The sequence below is a fragment of the Emydura macquarii genome, unplaced genomic scaffold, assembly GCF_026122565.2.
Source record: "Emydura macquarii macquarii isolate MOO-44397 ecotype Brisbane River unplaced genomic scaffold, CSIRO-AGI_Emac_v2 contig_2897, whole genome shotgun sequence".
Lineage (NCBI taxonomy): Eukaryota > Metazoa > Chordata > Testudines > Chelidae > Emydura > Emydura macquarii.
Genome location: NW_027133034.1, coordinates 40757277 through 40778676, shown reverse-complemented (window position 1 = coordinate 40778676; position 21400 = coordinate 40757277).

The window sequence follows — 21400 nt, the reverse complement described above, 5'->3', positions numbered from 1 at the left end:
TTTCCACTGAAAGACAGAAGATCAAACATTTTAGTTAAGCATCTGGTTACATGCTTAACAATAAAGAGTATTGAAGCTAGTTCTCAGCATAGACATGGCCAATGCTCCTCCCTCCCCCCTTTATAAAAATCTAAAGAAAAGCAAACATTTGGAAAAATAAGAAATAACACAAAATATTGGAAAAAAGAAGTAGAAGACGAAGACGAAAGAAATCTGTCTTTTATAGCCATCAAAGTTTTCCTTTTCTGGGGAATGGTAGTATTTATAGCATTTTTTTTTCTTACCTAAGGATTAAATGTTCCTCTCTCAAATAGTACTGTGATTTTATTTTTCATGGTATATGTCTTCTCTTTCAGTCTGATAAAGAGTCTCAGTCAACCTCTGTAGTTTGGAAGTATATCCCTGGCCAATTATTTTAACGTTGCTTTCTGATGTATATACTAATTAGAAATATCTCTATATTAAATACTTTAAAATTATGAAATGTAATAAATAGAAAGTACAGTTATAGAATTTGTAAAATAACCTAATAACTTATTCACACGAACTTCACTTGAAACATTGGTTTGAACAGAAAAGACAATTGTGATTTCTATGTATGTTACATAATAGATAAATGTCCTCATTTCAAGAAACAAAGGATGCAACTGAGATCAAATTAACAGTTAACTTTATTAAATGAATTATAATAGTCCATCCAAAAGGAAATGAAACTTTAAATTCTGCAATTGAAAACTTCACCATGAAGTAACTCAGTTACCATAACAAACACAGAGACCCCAATGTATGCCCTGCCAAGTATAGATTACCTTGCAGCAAAACAACAAATTGAGTTGTCTACCCTGTAGGTGAAATTTCAGTTGCTTTCTATTTCCTTTAACAACTGTTTGGAGGATGGGGGAAGAAATGAAGGAAGAGAAGTTAACAAATGCTCTGTAATTGTTCTACATGGCGTGGTGAGTTACTTCAAGTTAAACGTTATTTGAAGAAAGTATCTTATCAAAAGCATATAAAAAGGTTTCAAGACTTTTCTCTTTCTGTCTTTGATATATTTCCATGGGGAAACATGAACCAATAAAGGAAACATCAAAATGCAGGCAATTTTATGAGATTTAAGAATAGAGTTTGGTCCAATTTTATTAAGTTAATTGGTGGAAGTTTACCAACATTTCCATTGAAAGGTTGTTTTTTTAAAGATTCTTTGTTCAGAAAAAATAGTGCATTTATAACATACAATCTTAGCTATAATATATTGACACCTTTATAGATTATAGTATGCTGCAAGTTCTTTGATTTCTTTTTTGATAGCTTGACAATGATACTACATTTTATATTAGTCCAGATGTTTCATAAAAGTTGTCGTCTCCTATAGATGACAGATACAAACAACTAGAATCTTTGCAACAGATAGAGCACAGGTTTTCTTACTGGAAAACCAGAGTGAGTCAGGAATTATTTCAAGGTTTATTTATAAGTATAATGGAGAAAATAGAAACAATATGTAAAGAACCTTTTTAAACAACAACCCACACTCACAGCTCTTTGCCAGATCACAGCCCAGTTTAGACTGCCTCATCTTCCATTGGATGAAGGCTTTAAAACAAGTGTTGTGTAAATTGTGGGTCCTGAACTGTACCCAGGAATGAGCAGTGAACATACTTGCTCAAGTTTTGTTTGTGATCACAAACTGTCTTTAAAAGCTTTTTGTTCTATCTGAATATTTCTGGGGTTCTCCCCCACCCCCTCATACCACACTGCTGTTCACAGTGAGTTCAAGTTCAGACCTGGTATATTGAGACAAATCACATAGAACTAGTCACATGATAGAAGTCACATGGAATTATTCTTGTCTCTCTAACTGGGTGAACCAGGCTGGGGCAAGAGAAACTATCCATCAGTTGGTTTCTCAGAGAGAGAGAGAGAGAGAGAGAGAGAGAGGCGCTACAGTTCTGCTGAATTCTCTGATCCACCTGGAAATATCTCCTTTCATTCAAGTCCATCTTAAAAAACTTATTTCTTTTGCAATACTCACAAGGAGAAAAACAATCCCCTTTCCCACACTAAATTATCCCATCTCTGGAACATTGTGTGTGTGTCTTTTAGCTTGACAATAATACCTCTCATATTTATATAATTGTGAGCAATTTGGGAAAAGGACTATCTTTATTTTTGTGTGCTCTATTGCACTGATCATATTGTCAGCACTAAACAATCAATAACAATTCCAGAAAAATAAATTTCCTTTTATTTCTAACCCCTAGGCCAAATTCAACCTTAGTACAACTCTGTGAAATTAGCCCATCATGTCTGTTTGGAATCTGGCACACAGTGACCTACTAGATTTATTATCTTCTGTAAATCCTGTGGGAATCCATCATATTTATATTTAAATATAGTATCCTGGAGTTTTATATGGGGATATTTACATTGATCTCTCACTTTAGTGCCATCAGACTGAGACCTACAGGGGCTAAGAGAGAGATGTAGGGTGAGGGGGATACACCAGGCCACCCTGCTCTCTGAAGTCCTGGTCTTGGACAGCCATCACAATTTGTTCACCCACACTTTCCTGCCTTCCCAAGACCACTTCCTCTCCCCTATTCAAAGCCAAAATGTGGTAAACTACAGTCCAAACTATAGTCAAACTAAGAAACGCACACAATCTTTTGCTCTTTTTTCCTAACAGCAGTGCAAAAGAAAGACACATCCTGCCTGTTACCAATCTGAAAAAAGAAACAGAGTGTGGCATCGACAGGTTGCTTACAAACAGTTCAGTTGTGTTTCCTTAGTCTGTCACATTGACTGGCCAACCACTCTCAGCAGCTCCCTTATAAATGCTGCAGGAAGGCTGACGGACTCAAGCTGCGTCCTGGCCCTGATGGTTAAACCCTTGCCGTCCCAAGGTGGAGGTTGACACCTTGCTGACAGTGTCACCCTCCCATCCTCCTCAGGGCCCAGATGAATGGAGCTACACTAACGCGGTAGAGTGCATTTTAAAAACTTGAGACCCACATGAAAAACCAAAGGTGTCTGTGCAGTTTCCTGCCTACATTTGTGCACATGTAGAGCCCAGGGAGAAAGAGAGACTGTTTTCGGTATTTGTGTTTAGTTATGTAGATGTTCTCATCCTAGAAGAATGTTAAAAAGTGTTAAATTGAGAGTCCTCCCTTCAGCTGCTTTGCTGCTGAGCTCTCCCTGCTAGCTCTACTCTGCACATAGAGCTCATGTCAAAGACAGGAAGGGGCGTTCAGGGTAGGACATAGTGCACAGTGTTCTGCCTGATGCTCAGCCAGTGCAACAGTTTCTCTGGGACCACTGCAGCCGGCATAATTCTCATCACCTTACAACTGCTCTAAGTTACCACAAGGGTGATTTTGGTTCCCAGCTGGCCCAGGATTGCAAAAGTGGAAAGGCTGCTTAGAGATACCTTTCCCTCTGCTCTCCAGAGCTGTGTCAAGTGTACACTTGGTGCAGGTGAGGATCAGGCCTTGAGTATTTCTTTCACAGAGAAAGTTAAAATGGGAGGTGTGGTTCCAAAGTGGATCACTGGGGGAGGTGTTCACTGTGCCTCCATCTGGCAAATAGTGACAGGTGTGGGCAAATAAAGATGGTGCAGGAAGGGAAAGAGAGAGTGAGACACAAGGACTACTGAGCATGTGGCCCTTTTGAATTACTAAGGACCTTCCCTCTTCACTGAATAAATGTTTGGATTATCGGAGAAGCTCATTCCAAAATGGAATCAGGATTTGGAAGAAAGAAGCATCTTGCCCAGGGAAGAAGCATGAGGATAAGTTACTGCAAGGTCTTGTCTACTCTAGCACTTATTCTGGCAAAACTTCTGTCACTCAGGGGTGTGAAAAACACATACCCTTGAGCGACATAAGTTCTGCCTGCATAAGCGCTTGTGTGGACAGTGCTGTTAGTGGGAGATGCTCTCCCGCCGATATGTCTACTGCCGCTCATTTAGGTGGTTTTATTATGTTGGCTCTCTCCCGTCGACATAACGTGGCTACACAAGTGCGCTTACAGCGGCACAGCTGTCCGAATACAGCTGAGCCACTGTTAGCTTTAAGTGTAGACTAGCCCTTAGTGACTATTTCAGTGAAGTTCTGTTCCTCAAGTGATTGTTTCCCAACCCTCTTTTGATCCAGATTGTAACATATGCATGAAGATAAGAGAAGGAAAAGGACATAAAGTTGTCAAGCTTGAGTAGAGCAAAGGTGTTCAAGCAGGGAGTGAAAGATGAGAAAAGAGAACTAGGAAAGAACTAGATTATTCAGGGCCTTTGAAAGACAGAACGAGGAGCTTACATGTGATGTAGAAGATGAAAGAGAAGGATGAAGAGAGGAGAAAACTCTCTCTTTGAAGAATCTGATGAGATCTTGGAAAGGAGTGGTCTTTTGAGAGAGATTTGAAGGTGGAGAAGAAGCAGCACTCTTGATCAGGCAACAGAAGTAGAGTCATTTTACAAAGATAATGGCATGGCTAAAGGAGGTGTGAATAAATATAGAGGAAGATCACTTGGTATTTGCAATATATAGTTCTATGGCATATGAGTAGAAGTACAGGAAGGGGGTGAAAGGTGTGGGTAAAATTTGTGGGTTTGTAGGACAAAAAAATTGATAGAGAGGAGAGCAAAGGAGAATAGGCAGAAGAAGAGATGCAGTTGTAGGTAGCAATTATGGAACTGACTCAGGAGGACACTATTTCAAGAAGGGGAGGGCAAAATGCAACAGAGTAATTGGTGACATTGACAAATAAGCAAGTCTTGAAAGAAATCTGAGAAAGAGTAAGTGGTAGAAGAGGAGTTTAAGCGGCCAGAGATAGGGAATTCCTTGTCCATGTTGAAAGACTGACCATGGCACTGAATGTGGGATTTGGTCCACGGTAACACATAAATGATGAAGTCAGGGATAGGAAAAGAGAGACAGCAGAATGGAAGGGACCTTTGATGCAGAGGGTGACATGACCAGCAATGATAGCAGGGAGGCTGTGAAGCAGGAAAGAGGGAGAGTCAGAAGTTGACATCAGAGAGTGGCACAATGCATATTAACCAGGAAATTTGAAAATGTCGTTTTTCAAAACTTTGATTTAAAAATGTACATGTAAAAGCTTTTAATATGAAATTAGGTTAATTATAGACTCTCCAGCTAGATTTGAATCTAATATGCAATGAAGACTTCCTTTCCTAATCCTCCTTTGGGATTAAAATGTACAAAAAATAAAAATTCTTCCCCAAATATGACTGAGGGATTTCAATTGCATCTCACGTGATAAATAAAATAATTGCACTTTTTAGGAGTTCCTTATGAAGGGGCACCTAAGACAAAATGCAATTTCCTGGAAGACCGATCCCATGAAAATCAGTTTTGGAATCAAAAAGAGCAATCCCACCTCCTGAAGGAAACCTTGAAGAGATCCAGAGATCTGATGAATGCCCCTCTGTCTGATACAACAGAGATGATCAGGGACCCCAATGGATGATAGTTTAAGAAATATTCTACTGTGTCATTTGATACAGTCAAGTCTCTCCGCTATGTCAGATATCAAAGCAGATATAATCTATGGCCATTTTACTTTGTTTTCCATTATTAATGTGAAGGACGTATAATCCCTTCTTCTTCACTACCAGCATGTTAAAGATCCTGTCAGTTGTCTCTTCAACTGGCAATTCTGGAATGGCAAGACCTTCCCCAGATAAGCAAACAGCTACTGAAACAGGTTATAATCATCTATAAAGAGGTGGAAATTTATTCACAAACTGAAATATTCTGCCACAATAAATGAAAGATTGGCCTCCATGTTCCTCTGAGAGTCTTTCACATCCTCAAATTTCTTCTCCTCTTCCTGGATGATATGTCCCTCAAAGATTCTGAAGAAGAAGAATGAGGCACATTATGTTTACGTGGAAACCTCTTTATGGAATAGCCTCTTACTGGATAGGCATACAATGGCTGGTGCCCCATGGCTACATAGGACGCAAATACAAGGGTAAAGGGTCAAAGGTGCCAAACAAAAGTGCGTGAAAACAATGAGATGTTCAAGGAGGAAGACTGTGAATGCTCCCAGAACATTTAGGAGAGATTGTCAGCAGTGGAACTCATGTCTTTGTTTGACCTCTCTTAGGCCTAAAGGATCAGTCAGCAGCCATGGGCATCCAAATCCATGGCCTTAATGGTATTTATGACCAACTAATGAGTTGGGGATAGTTCTTGGGTCTGTGTCCGTTCCTAAATTCAGAGAAAGGCAGAATTAAGGTCTTCTTATATGGTCTCAACAGATCATTTATGTCTTTCAAAGGCTTTGAATCTAAGAGAGCTTCGGAACTGAGAGCCTGCTCTTTAGATATTTTGGTAGACTTTGATCTGAGGTGAGGCTTCCTCACAGCATTTGGCTGAGCATTCTATACGTCTTCATTCCATAGGAGATTAAGTTGTTCTTGCTGATTAAGTAAGACACAAAGGGTAATGCCAATGTAAACTTCAGGGACTGGCTTTTCCTGAGGCAACAAAGTGTACTGATCCATCAGTTTTTGGCACAATTTAAATCTGGATTCTTTAACTAAGTTCATCACAAGGATGAAGGGCAACAGAGTAAATAAGCACTTGTCTGAAAATGTATGATAAAACAGATTACTTCAGAAATATGCAATGGAACAGACAATAACATTTCTGGAATGTCATAATGCCACAGTTCTTACTGTCTTAAATTAAATTCTAAGGCCACAATCGGGCCTTATAAGTATGAGTCTTCATTGGCATTGGTGCAGAGCTCATGCCCTAAGCAGGAGCATCAGAGCTACCTGATGTACAAAGAGTATGCCACAGATGCACCATATTATGTCCTTTACAAGGATGGTAAAAACTGCTGGAAATAAAAAGGAGAACCAGCCTATCTTTCTCGCCAGAACCTCAGCTACTTAAAAGAAGGAGATGAATTGGCAGCCTCTCTCAATAACCAAAGCAAGCAACAGGATCAGAGTTATCAGCCACCAAAGGGTTGGAAACCACCAGTGGGAGAGAAAAGTCCAAAAAAGCATGAAAGAAAGGAACCTTGCATCCAGCTATTGTGCAGAGAGTGGGGGAGAAGGAAACATGGTGCCAGGGAAGAACATACATACAAGGGGGAAAGGAAGAAAGATATCAAACAACAGAGAAGCATGTGTAGGGAGAGAAGACAAGGTAGTAGAGACACTTACACAGGAAGTGGAACAGAAGGCACAAGAGGCATGAGGGTGGGATGTGAATGAAATGAACAGTAAAAGGAGATGGTGCAATCCATTTTTTTTTAAATGAACACAATATTTGGGAATAGATTCTGCAACTCTCACCTTACTTCATGAGAAAGGATCTAGGGTGGATTGCAAGTCAGCCTCAGTGTGCATGAGGACAGCACAGTTGTCATCATACTGAAGGTTGGTAATAACAGTCCTGGTGATCTTAGTTTTAGATTGAAGATGCTGTATGTTGAAGAGCTGGCCATCCATGCAATAATCAATCCCAATTTCAGAGGAAAGGCAGTCATGAATAAGAATCAAGATCATGGCAAGACTGATGGATAAATGGATTGGGGCGATAACAAAGCCCTCGACACCAGTTCAGATGATGATGAACAGATCCATCTCCAACCCATTATAGAGTAATGTGGTGGTCATCCCATCATGAAGTAGCCACAGAATGTAAATGAACTTCAATGGTTAACTAAACCTAGACAGCATCTACCATAATGCTTCACAGTTGATGGGATCAAAGGCCTTAGTTAGATCAATAAATGCCAAAATCATGTCAGTGGTGCCCTGACATAGTCTGAAGCCACACTGGGATTCCGAAAGGACATCTTCGGTAAGAGGAAGAAGACAGTTCAAAAGGAAGTGAGCAATGATCTTTCCTGCAATGAAGGAGAAGGCAATGCCTCAGTAATTCCCACACATTGACTTGTCCCCTTTCTTAAAAATGGTCACAATATTGGCATTCTTTTGGTCAGGTGGAATTTCTCCATTATCAATTTCTTGTTAAGATTTGGGTTACAGTTTTTGCAGAAGTGCTATTCCACCAAATTTGAAGACCTTCATGGAGATGGCATCTGCATTTGGTGCCTTGTTATTCCTTGTCTGAGTGATGGCATGCCAAACTTCTTCAGAAGATGGGGGATCAGCAAGATGTTCTATTACTGGATATTGAGGAATGGACTTGATGGTGGCAGCTGAGACTGGAACTGTCCCTCAACATTGGGCAGACTAAAGCACTCCACCTGCCTGCTCCAGCACCAGTTGTCCCCCTTCTCCCACAAATCATCATCAGTAGTGAACCCCTGGACAATGTTGAGCATTTCCCTTACCTTGGTAGCACCTCTCCCAGACAGCCAACCTTGATGTGGAGATAGACCATCGGATCCATTGTGCCAGAACATCCTTCAGAAAGTTGCCTTGTCATGGTCTTTACTGACAGATCTGCAGATGGAAACTAAGATCCTGCAATGCAATCCTGGTCTACAATACAAATACATCCCCACTCTTCTTTTTTATGGGAGTGAGGTCTGGCTGACGTACCAAAGCCATCTTAAACATCTGGAGTGGTACCTACAGTGCTGCCTTAGGAAGATTCTCCGTATCAGATAGCAAGACCATTGAACCAATGCCAGCGTCTCTCTGTAGCTAACATCACCAGTGCTGAGGTGAAGATTATGAAACATGAGCTTCACTGGGCTGGCCATTATGTGCACATAGCTGATACTCATCTTCCAAAGCAAATCCTCTTTTCTCAACTTAGTCATATTAAAAGGATCTGTGGAGGATGGAGGAAATGCTACAAGGACACTTTGAAAATATACCTTAAGAAGAGAGACATTGGTTCCACAAACGGGGAAGAGCTGGCTGGCAATAGACTGCAATGACATCACATCATATATCAAGTCTCAGCCCTTTTTGAGGAGAATTGCCTTGCTCAAGAGGCTGAGAAATGGCAGAGGAGGAAGGAAAGCGTCCAGCATCCCGGCCAGCAGTTGTGCTGTCTCCATATGTGGAAAAACCTGCAGAGTACAGATTAAACTTCTCAGCAGGGGACCAAAATGGACACTGAACAGGGTTGGCCTGAGCCTGCTCTCCCTGACCTCTGTGCGCAGAGCCTGTCCCAGCCTCCCCCACTGCCCGAGGCTCATGGGGCCCACCCCCGCCATCACTCTCCCCGTTGTGCAGGGCCAGCTCCAGCTCTAGCCCTAGCCCTCCACCTCCTTGCTGCACAGGATCAGCCCCAGCCCACCCAGCCACCGGAGCCACGCAGGGCTGGCCCCATTCCTCCCTGCCACATGGCCAGCCCGAGCCGCTTGTCCCTGCCGCATGTTCCTCTGTGCCCCGCTAGGGGTCGCATCCCACTCTTTTTGGCAAAACAGCTGGCAAAAGCAAATGGGACAAATGCCCAATTTTGCCAAAAAAGTCAGGATGGCTGGGGCAGGACTTAAGAAAAGGACTGCCCCAGCCAAAATGGGACATGTGGTCACCCTACTCCTCAACCATCTTAAATCTCATTAATGACCTTTTCCCCTGGCATGATCCTCGAATCGAGGGATAGACAATGATTTCATGATCAGCCCCATTCAAATCTTGGAGTAAAGAACTACTCAGTATGAGTAAGGGTGGCAGAATTAGGCTGTTATTCACTAAAGGCAGTTAAAAATACCATAATACTTTCCTAATTTTATTTTCCATGTACACAATTGCTGCAGCTGTCACAGAGATGTTGTGTGATCACTGGGATTGTGTTTGGGAGGTTGTGAAAGGAGGTAGTCCATGACAAAATCTCTCAATTAAGTTGTCATTGGAACTTCATATGTGAGCAAATGTTCCTCAAAGTGAGAAAGGACTGCAGAATCAGGTCAACAGATAATGCACATACAACATATCATAAGAAATGTGATAATATAGACTAGAGAAAGGGGCTGGGCTGCAGAGTTCAGATTTAGTTCTTGGTACAAACTTTCCCAAAGATCAGGAATGTTGGATCATGCTTTTGGTTCAGAAACATCTAATGTTTTTACAGTAAATGATGTAATATGATCAAATACCAGAAATCAATATTGGTAAAAGGGGTTTCAGATCATGTTCACATCTTTGGTCTCACATACAAAGGGCTCACCTCTGATGTTGTACCCACATATATAAAAGTACCAAAAGGTGGAATAAAGTATGCACTGACAGAGCTAATAGCATACTCTGCTCAAAACCCGAATTGTGCTGGGATTCTGCTGTCCTCCAAAGGTACGTTAGGATGCCCAAACATGGTGAACATGCTTGTGCTGACATATCCTGAAAAGGGTATGTGGCTTGAGATTTTAGCCCCTCGTGCCAGTTATTTCCATATTGCTGTCCAACACTATCAAAAGTGCATGTATTCTAAGTATTTGCTGAAATAAACAACATCCATAAGCCTTCTCAGATGTGCAGTCAACAGGGAGCTTTTTGGCCACATAAGATCCTACATATTTTGCAGCTAACTCAGAGTTCCGAATGCTAAATTCAGCACAAAGAGACATCATTTAGATTTCTGACTCTGTCTGAGAAACTTTGTGTCTATAAACCAATGAATGGATTACCCTAATCTATATGCTGTTTTAGGTTTCCACATCTACTAGGTATACTATGGGTGATATTCTGTGTTTAAAAACTAATGCAAGCATTATTCAGTACAAGTTGCTGATATAGATTTAAAAAAATTTCATTGTATTTAACAGCTTCAGAACACCTAAAATGAGAAAACACATAGACCAGAAATTGCTTGTAGAAAACATGAGAGGGCATTACAATATTTTCTGGCACAAAGCATGCCTTTCAGTGAAGTGAAAGGCATGTCACACTCCAGGTTTTCACGTGAGATATGCTGCAGCCAAAAAGCCAACTTTGTAATAAGACTTTTACTGCACCAAGAGTTGTACTGCGTGACAAAAATTTTGTAGATCTACTTCTAATTTTGGATACACCAGCGTTAATTAGGAGTAGGTCTGCTGAAATCAGTGGTGTTATATGAGTGTAAAATCTGTGTGAGAAGCAAATTAAGTACTACAAACCTAGCTGCAAAATGTTGCAGTGCATGTTGAAGGTGAGAGTAGAGTTGGTTAAAAAATGCCTTTATTTTTCCTGTGAAATTTCAAAAAAAAATCCTTCAATTTTTTGTGTGACTTTTCATGAAAAACTGAAACCAAAACCCCCAAAAGGTTTATTGTTCAGTAAAATATTTGGGGTTTGAAAAGAAATCACCATATCTTTTCATTGAAAATTTTTGACCAAAATGAAAGTAGTCCATTACAATGTAGGTCAAAAAGACATTTTTCTTTGAAAAAAAAATGTTTGGATGAAAAATATCAGCCAGTGATCGCAAATAGTCTCTCTGAATTTATATGTAACATTTGAATGAAGTGGTTACCAATCGGATGTGAGAAATAATGACTGAGAATATTATATAATTTGTTTCCCTGTCACATATGTTGTATGTTTGGAAGCTGTGACTTCAGTAGAGATTGCATATTCCTTGATATGATGATAATCTCAAAAACTATTCTCATCTTCATTATATCCAATAAAGAAATGGTAAGGGAATATAAGCCTGGATTGGAAAAAAAAGAATGCAGTACATAGTAGCGCTTACAAAGAAAACTAATGCAAATGTATAATTTAAACACTAATTTATACAATTTGCATTTTTGTTTTGAAGTTGTTGTTTTTCCAAATACAAATCAAAACTAAATCCTGAAGGCCTAATTTTGATCTCATTCTGGTGTAAATCAGAAATATCTTGATTGAATTGAATGGAATTATACCTGTAGCAAACTATTGAAAGTGAGAGTGGAATCAGGCTTTAATTGTATACATTTTTGCCTATTACATGTGAACTGAATATTTGTGGAAAAGCCAATTATTTTGAAACATTCATGAATAGCTTTAAAAAATGAAAATGTTGGAAATAGTTTTAATATAGTCTGTCTATAAAAATAATTCTGTCAGGAAAAATGGATCTAGTCTACACTTTCAGCTGTAAATCTCTCCTGGGAATGAGAGCTGATACAATAAATAGAACCAGCTTATTGTTGTTGCTCTCTAGTCTTTGACTTATCTTTGCCGGAGTTTTTTCTGTGTTTCTGTGAGCTCATACATTGGTGCTATTGGTTGATCATTTCAAAAGACATAGAAAGTTAGGAGTTTATTTTCTCTTTTAAAAATTCAATTAATTGAGAAATCTATTCAACAGATATTTTGGAAGAAAACACAAAACAAAACAAATTATTGCTTAAATGATTCTCCCCAGGAAAAAAAAAAAAGGGAGAAAAGGGGGAAAAAAATGGCTCAGGCTCAGTGAAAGACTAAAAAAATGCACATGAATCAATTATGAAAAAGAGAAGGTCTCTTTGAATAAGGAAAAGCTGATTGGAATTAAGATAGGCTTTGTTCATATCTGCAAGGTACAAGGAGAGGACTTTTCAGTGGAACAGAAAAGGGGGATTTGGGAGTGTTTGGCTGCTTAACGCTATAGTGCTTCAGAGCCCATGTGAAAATTTGCTGCTAGCTATTAATCATCATTGTGTCCCTGCAAAGAAGCTGTTACAATGATGACTATATGTCATTATATTCCCACTGTAAGTAACGAATCAGAGAGCTGGGAAAGTTGGATATGAGCGGCTGGCAAACTTTTAAGCGGTGGAATCTATTTAAATAAATTTACATCACATTTGGTACTTTCTCTGGTATGGGAATCATACTTTAAAATGAAACAATATGCTGTGTTCATGGGCCCTGGTCTTTTATTCTCCTGTCTCTGAGCCTGCTTTCCAGGTCAGACTTTGCCAGCGCTGACAGCACGCTTTTCTCATAGCCTCTCCTTCTCATAGCCTTTGGTTGCTTTCAAGTTCAATTTAGCACAATAAAGTTGTTATGCATGACAGTTTGGAGAGCAGAATAGGTGGTGTCTGAGCCCGCTGTGTCGCTACAAAGTGGGCTCATTCTCTGCAGGCCAGCTCAGTTACTGAAGCCTTGCTGGTGGGACACTGCAGTGGACTTCCAGACGTTCCCATCCTGACAAAAACAATTAGCTTCACACTGCAAGAAGCCGTGGGGTCACCCGCTCTTTCAGGGAGACTGCGCCATTTAATATGCTGCAGTGGATTTCAGATTCATGTTGATTTATCCTGTTGTACTCCTCTTTTATGGTCTTTATTTACAGATGTGTAAAGGACAGGGAAAGTTTGAGTCTCACATGGTTCAAGAGTTTTATTAGAAATCTAAACCATTGTTTTATGTTTATTTTATAAAGAAATAGAGTTGAAACATGTCAGGCTTAATTCCATTAGGCTGAACCGCCTAAAAGAGAGCCCTGAGGTTTTTAGAACAGAATCTGAAAGGAAGTGTCTCCTTTGCTAAGCATCATCAACAAGCCAAACAAGAAACAACCCTAAAACACTAACACTGTCAGCACAGTTATCTCTCACAAAAGGGTTATAAAAAACCCACTTTAAACTAAAATTGGCTAAATTTAAATATAAAAAATGATTTAATTTTCAAACTATTTAAGACAGCATAAGCCAGTTTTCTAAACTAGAACAAAATAGCCTGTAGTGTTTATTGCTAGCTACATTCTGGCCCATGTATTCAATAGTACAAGGCAGATATTCTTCCTATAGGATAAATATTATTTCATTTGTACTTTAATTTAGATACTAATACAGTACTAGCTTTCTTTTTTTCCATCAGTCACTACTAGTATTCATATAACAAAGCAAGTTGTGAACTCCTTTGAATCTGTTCTGTGACTGATGTAGTCAGTCTCTCAGATCACTCAGTTAAATAAATCAATTACCTTGATTACCAATCTTGCTAATTACAGGGTAAACCTATCAAACGAGTCTCCTTTTGGGTTAAAAATGAACTCAAAGATTATTTCAGCAATCCTTTCATAAAATAGTTCATATCAGCAGAGTCTCTCTCTTCCCCTCCTCCTCTTTTTTTTTTTTTTTTTTTTTTTTTGTAATCTGGAAGAGTGAAATATCATCTGGAGCCCTGCCTTGTAAATTGCTTGGTTTGGCTCTGTGTTATTGAGAGGTAAAAGAAAATTACACCAGTGAGTCTTTTATCTCTTTAAAAATGATTTCTATTTTTCTAAAGAACCAGATAATGTAATTAAAATGTCTAGGTTTTATCAACACAAAATGCTATTATTACAGCTGAAATTCTGTTACAATCTGGTCTAATTGCCGTTTGAGTTTCAGAAGGTTGGTTTTTACCACTGTTAATTAACCTTCCTCCAATATCATCTGAGTAAAATTTGGTGTAATTAGTAGGCCATAGTAGACAGAAAAATAATCAGTAATCCATTTAAAGTATATATATAGCACTCTGAGTCAGAAACGAAGAGGAGGTTATGGTATAATTTAGGTGGATCTGACAAGAGCAACACCGCTATTCTGATTCTTAAATAATGTACAGTCAGGCTTGGAAGGATTAGATTTTTATCAGGAAATGTTGGTAAATGTTGATTTCACAATACACACACAAACCAATGAAAAAATATTTCCATTGATAATAATTGAAATTTACAGATAGGCAAAGTAAGAAAAATGTTGCCTAAGAACTTCTTTGAGTTTGATTTAAGGATATTTACTTTCATACTTTCATATGTGGTATTGACAATCTGTGTTATAACAGCTTTAACTTTTTCAGTCTCAACATCTACTGTCATTAAATAATTATTGTCTGTCCTCTCCCCAGCCCCATAATTTTCCACAAATGTGAAAATTTAAGTAGACAAAAATTGAAAAAGATGCTTAAAAATAATCAATATGATCAGTCAAAATTATAAAAAAAAAATTTAATTCTGCCAAGCCTACTTATAGTGTTATCTTCAGACTTGCCAAGGGCAAAAACCCTATGCACAAGAAGCTGATCACATTATTTAAGTGATATTGCTGTGTTTAAATAGTCACTTTCTTAAAAAATTTCCTCACCTGCACAGGAGAGAGGTGTGAAAGAGACAATGGGAACTTGCTGCTCCTTCGGAAAGTAGAGGTGTGCAGACGAGCCATGCCCCCCCATCCAAAATGTCAGTGAGAAGCCAAGTTTAAATTAAAAAAAAAACCTCAAACATGAGCAGGCCTTAAAACAAATCCCATGAAAGCCCTCTCCAGGTACATTTTTTCAAAGATGGGGGCTATGTCTTACATCCTCTGAAGTTAGTGACTCAGCTCCCACTGACTTCAGTGGAAATAGAATTGGGTCTATAATGGGGAAAAAAATAATTAGAATCAAAGGTGATCCAGGACAGAGAAAAAAATAAGAAGGAAAAAAATAGAGGAGCCCAGAAAATAAGGTGGCAATTATAAACCATTATCAGCCTAAGCCCCATGACAGATTCAGAGGCAGTTCCCAAGCTCTGTATCAGGAACACCATAAGCAAGACACAAATCTGGGTCAATATGGTCAAGAACAGGAGCCTAAAATTAGGCTACTAAGCATAAAATTTTCATATGTGCCTAGGTGGTTAAGGCACCTAAGTCACTGAGGTGATTTTTCAAATTTTACCCCTAAGTAACCAACCTGATTTTCCAAAGCACTGAGGCACAGCAATGCCTATTAAACCAATAGCTGCTGGCTGCTCAGCACTTTGGAAAATCAGGCAGGAGCTTAAATATTAATTTTAGGAGCCTAAATTTAGGTTCTTGGTTTTGAAAATCTTGTCCCAGGAATTCATCTGGAAACCCAGATTTCAATGCTAGAAACACACACACTAGATAGATCGATCTATCAACCGATAGATCAGATAGTGTATTTTACTTTGTATTTACACATACATACAACGTGAAGATCTGTTATGGAGATAACCTTGTAACACCAAGGTGTTGCTCTTTTCTCTTTTGGTTTTTCATTTAATGCTGATTTGCACTGAAAACCAACATTTTCTATTATTCCACAAAGCAAGTACAGCTTGGGGAGTGGATATGCAGGCCTCCTTGCAGAGTCCTGCCAATATGCCTGGACTCTGTTCCGGAAAGAGCCATGAAAGAAATGACATGGAAGTATCCATTTTCAAATCTTGGCTTCTTTTCAAGCAAAAGGCCTTCTACGGCCTTCTCTACATATAAACTTTCACTGGTTTAATTCTTTTAAAAAAAACAAACAAAACCCCTTTAGTTAAACTGGTGCAACTTTGTGTGTAAACGAGGCCTTTGTAATTGGGAACAGATAAGGATTTTGTGGCCTTTGATAACATAGTAATGAAGACTGATAGCAGGAAATATTTCCTTTGCTATATACTATGTTTGACATTGTGGTATATATATATTTTGATTGCAGAGGCTGGTATTGGCAATGGGGCATATCCTTTTCTCTCTTTGGGTTCATCTACACCGAAAATGATAGTGCGATTGTAGAGCAAGTAGGTATACCTACACTACCTACACTATACCTACACTAGCTTTAATTTAGCTAACACTGGTAACAATAGTAGTGAAGATGTGGTGGTGCTGTCTTCAGCAAAGGCTAGCAACCTGAGCATGTATTCAGGGTCCCTGGCCTACCTGCGCTGCAATCACACCTTCATTTCCTGTTTAGACTTAAGTTAAGATGCTAATTTAAATAGTCAGCATGGCCCACATCCACAAAGACAGTTAGGCTCCTAAAGTCCATTGATTTAATTGAATTCGCTGAAATCAATGGAAGTTAGGAGCCTAAATACCTTTGTGGATCTGGGCCTTTGTGACCAGAGGTAGTTACTATCTGATGTCTATTCTGTTAAATTAGTTAGGTGGTCTCAGCCAGGTTCCCAGTGGACAGGTGTCCCTATCACAAAATCCACCATGACAATTGACACTAATTGGTATCCTTGTAAATGCTGTCTCAGCCACTCTAATCTCCAGAAGTGGTCTCTACAGAACAGAGTGGAAGCCCATTGGCAGAGCAGTGTGAGAGAAGTTTGTTTTGCTTCTGCCTGGGCTGCATCTGTTCCGTAAATAAATAAAAGATGTCATTCTCCAGAGCTGTGAAGTCAGTATGTTTCATAAGCAATAAATGCATACAAAAACATTTTTAAAGGATTTTTTTTAAATGTACAAATTTTATCTTTTCAAATGGAGAAACAGAGTGGTGTATGCAAAACTAAGAGTGGTCGCAAAGTTAAGAGTTCTACATTTGATTCAATGCTTTGATCAACAGTCAGGCCAAATGTGTAAAACAAGTCAAAGAAAATAAGCCCAAACTTTCATTCATTAAAGCCCCGTTTCTACAAATGTCAATAGTAGGCATTCAGGAGTTTCTCAGTATTTCCCTTTTAATACCTACCAGGAGGCCTGAATTGTTGAATTTAACTTATATTTTCTTCTTTTTGCTCCACCATACACTAGTTCAATCTGATTATTTCTCAGAACATTTACATTTTAATTAAAAGAACAGAATTTAGAAGTACAGCATATTTATGGAATAAACATTCTTTAAACCTTTGTTAGTTTTTATAGGCAAGTAGTCAATAAAGACACACGTGCTGTTTTCTGTAACCACATGCTTTACTATCATGCCTTAGATAAGCACCATAACTTAAGTTGTCTTCCACACAAACTTCTGGCAAGATTCATTAGTGGGTTTTTTTTGTAGGACCATAGAAGCTCAGAGTCCATAACAATGGAGCTAATCACTGTCTCTTCCTTGACCCAACCTTATGTTTTCCCTTTTTTTCACTACAGACTCTTATTTCATTTCTGAGCAATTGGATTTCCATGGCACTCTCAGAACAAATAAATATCTCCCTTTTCCCTTTGCTTATATCTCTTGTGTATTTTTTTTCTCTACAACTACTTGAATATAAACTGGTGTCATAAATGGCACAGTTCTTCAGGTAATCTTTCATTGGACACAAATGGCCTAGCATTAAAATGCAGATAATGTTACCTCAATTAGAGAGAGCTGTGCAAAACCTGAAAAAGACATAGCTAAATGTTTGGATTAAACAACTAAGTGTACGTTGTTAGGAGTGGGGTTGGGCAAGTTGCAATTTCAATGGCTCCATTAATGAATAAATGTTAGACTGTATCAACAATCCTGAACCAGCTTGTGGTTTGTGTGTGCATGAAGTGTAATGGTATCAATTGACTAGTTCTTTGTGGTTGCTATAAAGTACCCTTGAATGTGTCAATGGAGAGAAGGCATTCAGACAATAAAGGCATGACAGCTGAATGTCAGCAGCGACCTTGAACCTAAACTGGTTTCACCATTCCAGTGATTGCAGCTACAGTGGAGACATTCACTGCAGCTGGACCTTCGGCATTGCTTGTCATTTCCTCTGTTCAGACTCCAAGCATTTAACTGACAATTTCACCACATTGCTAGACCCTGCTAATAAGCATCAGGGAACGTTCACTTATTAGTGATGGTGCTAACAATATGTTCAGCATTCTAGTCAGGCTTGCATTGGCATTTACAAAACATAAAGCACACAGCAAAACAAAGCCAGTCACCACTGATCAAATACTTCATATAAGCATATGCAGCCGAAGGAGGCACAAGCTGCTCGGTTATGAAGCAATGTTTTTCTTGATTTGAGTGTTGCTTTACATACCATGTACTTTTTATTGCTGTAAATAACACATGATTATTTAAAATACAGTAGGAAAGATTAATTAGTATTTGGGATGCAGTATTTCTTTAATAAAAAAACAAAAATTCTCCTAAAGGTTACATTTATAGATTAAATATGCCTTTAGCATTAAGAGTATGTTATTATTAAGATCAACGCGCAGCAGAGCACTACAAAGCGTTTTGTGACAAAAACCATTAATACATGCAAGTAATGGAATCCCTTTGCTAACGCTAGAGTTGAGTACGGTATAGCAACCCAAGGAGACTGATCGTACAGAACATACACACTGTCACAGACAGTAAAGAATCAAGAAAGGAAGAACATTGATTGGTAGCACACTTTTGACCACGTGTTCACAGGAGAGGCCTGAAATACTGGATGTTGACATTCACATACAACGGGAATTTCAATGAATGCCTATCCCACCTCAGTGTGGGAAGAGCTTTGGCAAAGTTGTCAGGAGAGGGAATTGGGTTGATTCTCAAACCTCATCTCTCCCTCTACACTTAAGAAGAGGTCTTTGGGGTAAGAAATAAGCTTGGAAGCCTTTTTTTTGGAGTTAATGGGTTTGAATCCCACTGGCTCCTTATTGGCTCTTGTCCTCATTTTCCCTCAAGGCCAAAAGGGAGGCAAATGTCCTGTCTAGAGAAGGGAGCATTCTGTTCCTAACCCCCATCACCCTCCTCCTCATTTGGTTATGTTTATATGAATGACATATAGGGTTGGGGTTTTTTACCCAGACAGTCTGGTTTTTGGCTTCAGCATTCAGGTACCATTTAGGGTTTCCAGGAGCCAGGTTTTCGGGGACCTAGGAACCCTACATGGCACCCAAACCAAAAGTCGGGTTCCTGTGAGCCAGGAAGAGGCAACAGGACATTAACCCTCACCAGCCATTGCCGCCTCCTACCTGCAGGTAGGCTCATTGAGACAATCCAGTGAGCACTGGGGGAGGACGGGAAAGGAGTGAGTGATGTGGCAGGGCCTCAAGGGGAAGAGGTGGAGTTGGGGCAGGCCCTAAGGGGTCTGATTACCCGCAATTAGAAAGGTGGCAACCCTATGACATGGCAACATTAAAATTAACTTTGGTGGAAGTGTAAGCATAATGTAGCTGGGATCCCTGGTTTGCTCTGAATCTTAGCTGGATGCCAACTTGATGACAAAGGAACTTTTCTGGCTGCAAATTGCCACATCGATTTTTTTCTTGAGTAGCCAGTAGATTCAGCCAAGCCAGCTGGCCAGACAAGCAGCATGTGTCTGCAATTTAAAGTAAACCAAGTGGGCCACATGTATTTGTTTAGTCCATTGTAGAAATGGTGACTTATCACTGCCAAAGCCCAATCCCACCCCCCTGCATAGGGTTGAGAGTGAGTGAGGGAGGCCAGGTTATGCTGGGAGGGGTGGGACAGGTGAATGTTGTTTGACATATATCACAGATCATGATCCTCCCTTTTTGGGACCCAGATCTTTCACAAAGAATCAGTTGGGGAATTTAATTGGGACCAAATCCCAATGCTATAAGGCAGTGGGGTTTTCAATACTTTTTTGTTTGCAGACTTCTAAAAAATTTCAAATGGAGGTACAGACCCCTTTGGAAATCAGACATAGTTTGCAGACACCCAAGGTCCACAGACAACAGTCGGAAAACCAATATTATAAGAACAAACTCAAGTCTCATTGGGCCATGGAACTGTTGGAACCGTGGGGGGGAGGGCCCACTAGGCAAATATTACCACCAAGTGGCGAATAGGAAGTGTGAGAGAGAGAGAGAGAAATTAATATTTAGAACTCATTGAAAAATGCCAATTTTTTAAAGAAAAATTTCAACTATATATTTTTCAAAATTTCTCATGAAATTTTTTTTGTTTGTCAATGAAGAACCAAAAACTGAAACATCTTCTATTTTAGGAAGCCATATTTGGTAAATATTATTGGTTATTGGTATAATCCTGAAATGTTTATTGAAACGAACATTTTTACATTTATTTTTTCTTTGGGGGGGAAAAAGAAAAGAAAAAAGAAAATTTAAACCAAAATAAATCTTCTACTGAAAATTTTTGTTTAATTAAAAAACATTTTTTATTGAAAAAATATTTCAATGAAAAAAAATGTTATCAGCTTTCATAATATTATAGGCCTATAGACTAACTATATAAGAACTGAAGCCTTGAGTTTATACCATGAAACTGTGTGTGGGATCTTTATTTCTGATCTCACATGACTATGACAAAGCAATTTTGCTTATATGTTTACTACTATTACATGGTGGTCCACTAAGAAAAACAGAATTTATGTTAGATGAATGATACATGTAACAGATTACATAGATTGTGTACTTTAAATGCCAGAACTTAAAAATATTAAAGAACAACAACAGATCATCCTTCTGGTTGCTAACTTAAGGTCTTTTATCCATACACTTATATGTATGGAACCGTGTGAATCAATTTCAAACCATATGAAGTTTTTTTTCAGGTATTGTAAACGAAAAAGTTTGGAATATATATGAAAGGTTCATATATCACCAAAGTTCTGAAATTATGGACAATAATGGCAATTCTCCATGTACATTTTTAAAGGTCAAAAAAATTTTTATTTAATTTAGAACTGGTATTTCCTTAACAATTGAGTTGCCAGCAAAATAAAGCTCTTTGCTATACATTGAAATGAAACACGGAAGTATGTTTTTCATTTTTTATTACTTAATATTTATAATACAACTCAGCCAATTATTCAGAATTAGAGTCCCAATAAGCTGTACAAATACACAGTAAAGGCCTCTTCTGCAAACATCTTATAAT